Raw genomic sequence first — 9,961 nt, 5'->3', positions numbered from 1 at the left:
TCCCATGTTTCCAGTTTGGACTATCTTTTTCGCCTTGGTTCATAGAAGGGAGGGTAGAAAGAGGTCAACCAAAGTCCCACAAACGAACATCAATTCAACATTTTTAAATGTATTAGACTAAAACGGTAATCGGTAGACCAGGACCACATCTCTTTGGTCCAGACGTGTCCAGCTTTTCATTGAGAAATCCTCCGCAGGACGGCATGAGCCTCGGGGAGCTCGTATCGTTAAACAAAAAGTATCAGCCATGCATACAAAAAATGTTAAGCAGCAGAATAAGTCATCTCATTTGAGATATGGATATATGACCGCACACACCACAAGTGAATCAAGCAGTCTCTTGAGTAAAACATATCCCTTTAAATTATGTCTGCTATACTTGACTTAGATCAGAAAAGTGTGCACGCTGCCAAAAAAGTGTCTTTGTGGTTTATAAGATATGCAGCATTAAGCTTGGTAATATCATTAAATATATTTCATCCCCCAAAAAAACCTCTCAGAATAAAAGAAGGCTTTGTAGCATGGAGAACGATCGGGGGACCGGCTGTCAAGATGTCTAATTACCGTTAAAAAAGATATAGTACCAATAATAGTTATGCATTGTCATGTTACTGGGAACGAATTCCATTATTCCCATTTTGCAGACAGCGGTCCCTAATGTGCTTTCTGTTATAGCAAATACAATGGCTGAGGCTGAGGCTTATTTGTTAAAAAGCCATATTACCGCAAAGTCTGCATATAGTTTTTTTCCTTTTTTTTTTTTAAACAAAATATTGTGGAATTTTGTAAAGGAACAAACATGGCTCTAAATCCACCCCTGATTATATCTGGTCAAACGGCAGGTGCTTTAAATGGAAATGCCCCCTCTGGCAGTGGCGTCGCTACAGGGGGGCAAGGGGGGGCAATTGCCCCCCCTAGGTTATTCCTTGCCCCCCCTGTTGCCCCCCCCGCCGAATTTGTAACCCCTTGACTGCTAACGACGGCATGGTGCCGCCGCTAGCAGTCCCAGTCAGGTGCTAACGACGGCACCATGCCGTCACTAGCACTACCTTACCTTGATGGAGGTCTGTGGACCTCCATCACCACCTACCCCGGCGATCTGCCCCTCAAACTGAAGGGCATCACCGGGGACACCCGATCTGCCAGTGACGTCTCGCGCAATGACGCGATGACGTCTCGCGCAATGACGCGATGACGTCACCGCGCAACTTTATTAACAACTGACAATTGTCAGTTAAAGAGGTATGGGGGCATGCTGCTTAGATGCCTGTATCTCAGGCATCTAAGCAGCTACATACCCCCAACATATACCGTTGGAAAGGTAATCGCCTCGCCTTTCCAACAGTATATAGATTGTAAAAAAAATAATAAAAAATATTAAGTTAAAAAAATAAAAATGTAAAAAAAAATGATTTGGGGGTCTCTAAAGGCAGATAAAAAGATCAAAATTGCCTAGAGACCCCCAAATTAAATTATTTAAACATAAAGTAGTTTAACTTTAAAAAAAAAAGTTTAAGTATTCTAGCTAAATGATCACTGTGGTAGCCAATGTTACCACAGCGATCATATAGCTATAAAAAGTCACATTCCCTTTTTAAAAATGGCCGATACTAATTTTTAATCCTATGATCCCTTTGATCATGGGGTTAAATTTAGCCAACGGTGAGTGTAGTCTGGTTCAGCCTCTGTGGTCCTCTTTCTCCGCCAAGTTATCGACAGCACTGCATACTGATGTCCGCCTGTCTCCAGAATCTGCCCTCCTTATGATGGGGGTCCCGGACCCCACTTTGTCGCCTTCTAATCAGCAACTTATTCACCGGATCTGCGCGGCTATCAAACAGGCCATTGCTCGGAGGTGGAAGGGGGCTCCTCCGACTCACGGAGAAATCCAGGCCAATATATGGCATATTATTAATATGGAAAAGATCACGGCCAAACTCCACGATAGCATGTCAAAGTTCGAGGATATATGGGATCCGTGGCTCTCTGCATTCAAGGGGCCCAGACCAGTTCATCCGCTTCTCCATCTCTGAACCGTGAGGGGTGTCTCTCTTCTTTTTCTACTTTTCTTCTTTCTTGTCCTTCCTTTCTTCTTTCCTCTGTCCCCATTTCCTTTCCTTTCTTCCCTCTTCTATGTTGTTTGCCAAATTACTGCTGGAGTGCCATGCTTTAGGTTAGTGCGGGCACTTGGTTCTTCTGCATTATGACATGCTGACCACTGATTGTTGTTATGCTCTTATTGCTTTATCACATTCGTTTGCCCATTGTGCTTAGGACTCTGTCTTATGGTATGCTGTGCTGTGTCACACTAACTTTGGCGACTGTTATATTTTGTTAAAATGCAAATAAAATACTTTAAACAAAAAAAATTTAGCCAACGGTAGAGGGAGGCAATTTTTGAAATCCAGATGAACTGCAAATATTATTAAAATCAGCCATTTAGCCTGTGCGGTACGTGAGTAACCATCTCATCCCTGGAGCGCCTTGCATTTTTACTGCAAAACTTATTTTTGCTGTAAAAGTGATTTTTTTCTCCCTTTACCATCATTTCTTTGGGATTGTAAGGGGAAAGAATGGTGTGTGCTTCTGTGAGTGAATGTATTTAAAGTATGGTGTGTGCTTCTGCGAGTGAATGGAGATATGAAAGGCGTGTGAATGATCAGTAATTAGGGTTGAAGCCTTGACGTGGCATTACTGCTCACGTAGGAAGTTAAATTATGGCACAAAAAGTACACATTTGCAAAAAGACATCCCTTGGCGCATCAAATGAGGGGCTGCATGTGTTTCTAGTACAAACCTGGAGTGAGCAAGACACAAATGAACATGTCGCTATGGTTAGAAAAAACATTTTCTAGCCAAAGCGACATATTCCATCATTATTTGTGCACTCAACTTTTGTCCTAGAAATACATGTAGCCCGTCATTTGAAGCTCCAAGGGGTGTAGTTTCTTAAAATGGATGAATTGTCTGAGTGAGGGAGAGCATGAGTTAATATGTGGATGAATTGTCTGAATGAGGGAGAGCATGAGTTAATATGTGGATGAATTGTCTGAATAAGGGAGAGCATGAGTTAATATGTGGATGAATTGTCTGAATGAGGGAGAGCATGAGTTAATGTGATTGTGCGTATCATAGATGTATAATTGTGGAAGGGCAAAGATGGCACTTGCAGGATGTTTGAGCCTTGGGGACCAAGATGGCACAGGCAGGGTGTATATGGGACAAAGATGGCAAATCGTATGTGTGTTATCTGGGTGTGCAACCTGTGATCTATGCCTGTAATTTAGGGGGTTTTAAATATACCATTAATGCCGTGTTTTTATGTGAATTCCAATTGATCTGTACCTGCAAAGCTGGGTTTGTGTGTTCTTCTGTAGATCCATATCTGCTATGCTATGTTTCCATACATTATTTATGTATACCTGCAAATACAGAGTTTGTGTGTCTGATTCTGTTTATTTGATATATACCTTCAGTGCTGAGATCACAAGTGAATTTCAATTGATCTATACATGCAAAGCTGGGTTTGTGTGTTAATGTGTTGATCTATACCTGCTATCGGCAGCAGGGTCTAATATTTATATATATATTTATATATATATATCGGCAGCAGAGTCTAATATTTATATATATATTAATATATATATCGGCAACTGGGGCTAATAGTAATATATTTGGGCAGCAGGGGCTAATATATATATATCAGCAGCAGGATCTAATATTAGGCCCTGAAATCATTTAGTGCAAAAGTTAAGGTATTGTGTTGTTTAAAGGATTTCAAGGATTAGTCGTACTAAATTGTGGCTTCAGGCTTCCCATGTTGAATGATCAAGTATTGTATTGTCCAATAACAAAAGTATCATTCCATAGCACATTACTTTTTGGCAATATATATATATATATATATATATATATATATATATATATGTGTGTTTTTTCAGTGGTATGATTTAATGGTGGAAATTATTAATGCCCCCCCAGTTTGACTGTGGTATCTTGTGTGCCCCCCTATATATTGTTTCTAGAGTCGCCACTGCCCTCTGGACACGGGGTAGCTTCTTGTAATTCTTCATTGACTATTGCCAACCAGGTATGGTCAGCCATTATTACATAAGTAACTAACTTCCATCGTCCTCCGTACAATCTTTATTTTTATGTCTGTATGATACGGATCATTTTAAATAACATATCCGTTACAGGAGGTATGTCAGCACACCTTGACAGCGTTCTTCACCATAACTCCTGTTGTTATACATAATGCTCTTCTAGTACTGAAACTGAAACCTGTTTATTTCATGTTCATTGAGAGTCTTGACACTTGCTCGTGTGATCAGATTACTTAAGTGGTCCTTGGATGCACTTACACCAGCTAAACAAATCACATCTTGGGGTCTTTGCGTGTCTTCTCTTCAGAAGTTAATTACTGTTTTCATTTGTGGTGCCCTGCTCCTTCCATTTCCATAATTTATTCATCAAGGACTGTGGCCACTCTGTTTCACTAGGTGAAATGTTTTACTTTCACACCCTCCACATGGCGTGGTCATTCATCTAATTACCGTTAATATTTTGTTTGCTTTCATGGCAGGTTCTTGACATTGGGTTTCATTGCAAAGTAACTAGCAGGTTATTCATTCGTAGACCTAAATAAAGATTAAGCTTCCTGAGTGTGTCTGTGTCCAAATGGGGTTATACTCAGAGTTCTGTGCTGGAAACTCAAGTTCCTCCATACCAAATGCATCAAACCATGTCTTTATGGACCTTGTGTTGCGTGCGGTCATGCTGAAACTGGAAAGGTCCTTTCCCAAACCGGTGCCACAAAGTTGGAAGGATACAATTGTCTATTCTGAAGCATTAATACCCTTCACTGGAATTAAGGTGCTCAAGTCTGTAAAAACAGTCCCAGACCATTATCCATCCTCCACCAAACTTTACAGCGGGCAATATGCGTTCCGGTAAGTAGCATTCTGCTGGCATCCGCCAAACTTAGATGCATCCATCAGACTTCCAGATGGTGAAGCGTCGTTCATCACTCCAGAGAACACGTGTCCCCTGCTCCAGAGCCCACTGATGAACTGATTGCTTCCAGAGGCAGTTTGGATCTCTATAGTAAGTGATGTTACAGAGGAGATGTGTTTTTATACAGTCTTCAGCACTCGGCAGCCCCGCTCTGTGATTATGTGTGCTGTAGTGCTTCGTGGCTGAGCTGGTATTATTTCTAGACGCTTCTGCTTCACAATAAGAGCGGACCGGGGGAGATTTAGCAGGGCAGACTTGTGGCAAAGGTGGCATCCTATGACAGGGTCATGTTTAAAGTCACTGAGCTCTTCTGTACGACCCATTCTACTGCCGACGTTTGCCTATGGAAATAACTGTCTATGTGCAGTGGGTGAGGCTGAAACACCCACACTCAATACATCGGAGGGGTGTCCACATACTTTTTTTTTGGTTTTCCTTCTCTGGCGTTCAATATGTTGGAAAACTGGAACATTGCTAATCCAAGCAATGGGTCAAAAACGAGACAGAAAAGACATTTTGGTTCTGTTCATTTACTGTCGAAAAAAGAACAGTAATACGAGGAACGCATGCTGAAGGACTTATACCGGAGTACATTCTGATGTAGAACCACTCTTTGTCTTTCTGTCAAGGTGACTAACGCAATGGAATGTCGGCCTCATGTTATATAGTAGAATGGCCTGAAACGAAAATAAAGAGAATAATATCTGGGGGGGTAAAAACCATATGATGGCTGAAGTGTCCCTTTACACGTTTTATTCTATATATATGCTGTCCTCATTACTTCAAATGTCCTTTAACAAGGAAATTAAATAAAAAAGATGGATCTACTACCCGAGGAGGACCTCGTCATTTGTAGCACTTCTGCCTCGGTAAAATAAACAGAGAGGAAAGAAATACCACTGCCTTAAATAATAAAAAAGATACTGTGTCATCTGATGACATCAAAGTATATTTTGCTTCCTAGCAGTACCTTTGATACAAGAAAAGGACTCATGGTCCCAGCGTGCGTACGTTAGCATCACTAATGCCTGTAGAGCGTTGTTCAGTGAAATTCATTTATGGTGCATGTTTGATAAATCTACAGCACTGAACATCCCGCCCCCCCCCCGAACAGGAACTGGTTTATAAGGTTTATCACACCAGGGATATGTATATATCACATCAATCCTTAGTGCCAGTTTAACTGTATTTCTCCATCGACCCAACAACATCGAGGGTGTAAATCGCTCGAGGTGACACACAAGGTCTTTGATGTCACGGTCCCCTTCTATGTACAGGATTTACTCTCTTCTTTAATCTCCGCTCTGTGACGCGATGGAATTAATTTCCTTGCTTTATTGGCAGATCTTATTTTTTATGCGTTCCCAAGTTCTTTGTATAAATAGATAGTAATACATTTTCAATCGACACCAGGCGAGACTTTTTTATATTAATAGTTTATGGAGGCAGCTGGCTGAAGATTTAATAAATAGAGGAGGGCGCCTTCCAGAAATACCTGCTTCGCTTAAATAATGATTTGTTTTATTAGTTGCAGCTAATTTATTCTTTATAATTTCTTTCTTACAGCAGAACATGAAATAATATTGTTTCTTATTACAAAATATGGCTGTATCGTGTGATGGAATCCTCAATACATGAGATTGAGTGTTTATAAACAGCCTTTGTACTGCGCTTCTGTTCGGTGTGCTCTGATCTCTTGCTTAATGTATGTACTATTCCATAAGACTACTATCCTAAAGGGACCTAAGCTTCTAGGTGATCCTCAAAATGTCTATGCGACAGAACTGACGCATAATTGTTGCACAGCACAAACTTATCCATATACATTAGATGGATCCATAATGCATGGGATGCTCTGACGTGACTCAAACGGATTACTCGGCATTCTGAGGGGTTTATTTGTTGGTAAGTTGAGTGTTTGGCCTTCCTGACTTTACTATGTAATGTGAATCCCAGCCACCTTCTCCTACACCAATGGCTGAGCTGGAGTTTGGCTCTTTGAAATGCATAATTAAAGTCAGGAACTTGGAATGTTCTGTTCTTCTACAAAATGAATGTATGGTGCGTTCTTGCAATGCTCCAATGGTTCTAAATTACATCATACCCCCACATTTTGGTATCCAAAGCCCTGTTTTGAGGTATGTGGCTAGAAGTGGTAATGGAGGGGTCTGCGCGTGGAGCCATGTGCATTGCCACTGTCTATCATACCCAACGAGTCACCTGGGGTGCTTAGATGGAGAGAGTGGCAAGGTGGCCATATGGGAGCTGCAAAGAAGGTCTCTGTTTTTGGTCTATTGGTTTTAAAGCTTCTTAAGTCGGTCAAGCAAGATCAGAAGATCTCCCCAAGTGCCCCATAATCCCCACTGACCACAAAAGATGGATAGTGATGCTGCTATGTGGGGCAGTGAGACAGTGTCGGGAAATGAGGACTGCCCTGCAAAACTGGGACTGGATGGATCTCTACAAGGCTTCCATCTGGATCACCCTTAATAAAGATCTCTGTGTCAAAATGTTGGGGATCTCTTCCGCTTTGCTGCCATGTATGTATCTATTTAATGAGAATACTGAATGCTTTTTCAGCACTATTGTGTTCAATAAATTATTCTTCTTTTTTGGAATGTATGGTTTCTGTGTCTATTTGAGTGCACCTCAATATCACTCTATTTGTATATGTTTATAGCTAATGGGCACAGGTTGGAGTGTTACACCATTTCTAAAACACATTTATTTAATAATTTATTTTACTAGTATGCCTTTTTCTGTATCTGTAGATTTGGTTCTATCTGGATTCCAATCTTCGTTGAAACATTTACCACTAAAATACTTCATGTCTTACAGTGGTACCATTGCCATGGCTAAAAAACACAGAAGCATGTCCCAGATAGGGCAGTTGGAAGGACTTCTTAGGCAAAAAACCCCCCAAACATTTTCCCCCATCCCATTTACCAAACAATTTCTGAACCCCTGTGTTTGGGATTTCTATGTGTGCCGAAATCTACATCGGATTTACTTTATCCCCGGTTAATGATTTCTTGTGAAAACGGAATTTTAAGAACTGCCCAAATTGATGTTCTGTCTTCAATGTTCTGTGTTTCTAAAGCATGTTAGTTAACCTTGATGTGACATCCACGCATTAAAAGGGGTCTTTATAGATACAGGGAAGGGTCAGATCAATCCCACTGCCTTAAGTGGGATTTCAATCAAGGTTACGATGTAGATGCCCTTTTTTGTGATGAAAGATGTGTATTCCATCTGGTAGGAGTAGCTGCCTCTCCCATATGAATTTTTGCAGTCCTTAAGTGTCAGAAGTGAAATAGAACAGGGAAAAACAGTATATTACACAGGCGATCTTTTTATTACAATATTGCCTATAACATTCGTACCCTTTTAATGTTGTATCTGTTTAATGTCACATTTACCCCAAACAAATATTGTCAAGTTCTTCGCAAAGGACTCTAAGAGGGGTTAAACCACCGATTTTGTACAGATGTATGAAAGGTGAAATGCAAATATTTAAATGATTGAGATTATTGGATGTCCTCGTCATCCACCCTGTGTGTGTCACCTACCGGCCAGTTCGCCGCTGGGGTAGACCTCTCAGTGGTGCAATGGGGTACTTGTCCTCCATTCAGTCGACAGGGCCGTTCACCAACCCTTGCCGCCAAAGGGGCTGCTCCTCAGCCAGATCCTCGGATGGTTCCAGCCCCTCTGCTGCTGCTCCAGCTCCCTCCATCTACAGCTTTTGGAAAGTTGGTGGCAAATCTGATTTTGGTGCTTTTCCTCTCCTCTAGCCCTAGATAAAGCCATGTATATAAAACTAACCTGATCTCCGGCTTCCTTGGCTAACCCACAAGGCTCAACCCGAGGGGGAACCGGTTGGAGGGTGAAGAACTCTTCTGAGAACGACAGGCTCTCTCCTTTGAGGACACAGTGTCCTCCTTCACCAGCACCTCCTCTGCACTACTGTCTTCTACACCTTTTTCCACATCTTGGCTTCCTTAAATTATATGTCTAACGCAATTACCTTTTTTGAAAGCAAAATGGCGTCCAAGGTAGCTTTTATAAATTAATTAAAACATTCTAAATGTTGTGACGACGTCTGAGCCACATTAAGCATCACGCTGTCACATGACTGGCGATACAGTTGGTCAAATACAAAGATGACTCACTTTATGTCCGAGTTATCGCATTGGTAGTGGTTTCTCAGGAGTCCATGTTCTCATACAGAAATTACATTTTTTGCCCCAAATAAAATAAATTTTTATATTTGCTCATCTGTATGATTTTTCTACTTTATTTTTTTTTTTAGCTTTCCCTTTTTTTTCGTTCTTGCCAATAATTCTGAGCAATTTGCATCATATGCATAAAACTGAAAAGAAATTCCTTTCTGCCGAGGTACTCATCAGAAACAAGATAGCGGAGTAGAACGCTCCCTAATAATGATATTCATCCATTTATAGCCTGCAAATAAATTGCGATTCTGAATTATTCCAGCAAATTGTTAATACGCTGACCTTTCTTGACCTCGCACTTGAATTGAAGACGGAATATGAAGTGCTGCCGCTTGTTACCGTGTTACCATTAATGCAGAATAAGGTCGCAGCCCAAGGTTAACCCTGCGAAGCCTATAATAACAGACAAAGCTGTAACTGCGGGGCCGCAGAAGGTAATTATTTGCTTATATTCTCCAGGCAGCGGAGACCCTTTGATCAAATATCCAGAACTTGTTCTATAACAATTGTACTCAGGCCTTTTCTCTCCTATTCCGACTGTGACCTGATTAATTAGGTTTCTGTGAATTTCTTTTTTATGCTTTAGAACGCCTACTTAACTCTTAAAGGGTCTCCAGGGCCCCGATCTCCTTTATCCAGTCTTTACTTTTTTTGTCAATGAGTGTAATTATTAAAAAAATATTTGTTTTTATATTTTACCTAGTGGAAGCTGA

The sequence above is a fragment of the Spea bombifrons genome, chromosome 3 (assembly GCF_027358695.1).
Source record: "Spea bombifrons isolate aSpeBom1 chromosome 3, aSpeBom1.2.pri, whole genome shotgun sequence".
NCBI lineage: Eukaryota > Metazoa > Chordata > Amphibia > Anura > Pelobatidae > Spea > Spea bombifrons.
The sequence above is the reverse complement of the archived record's forward strand: the minus strand, read 5'-3'. Positions refer to the sequence as shown.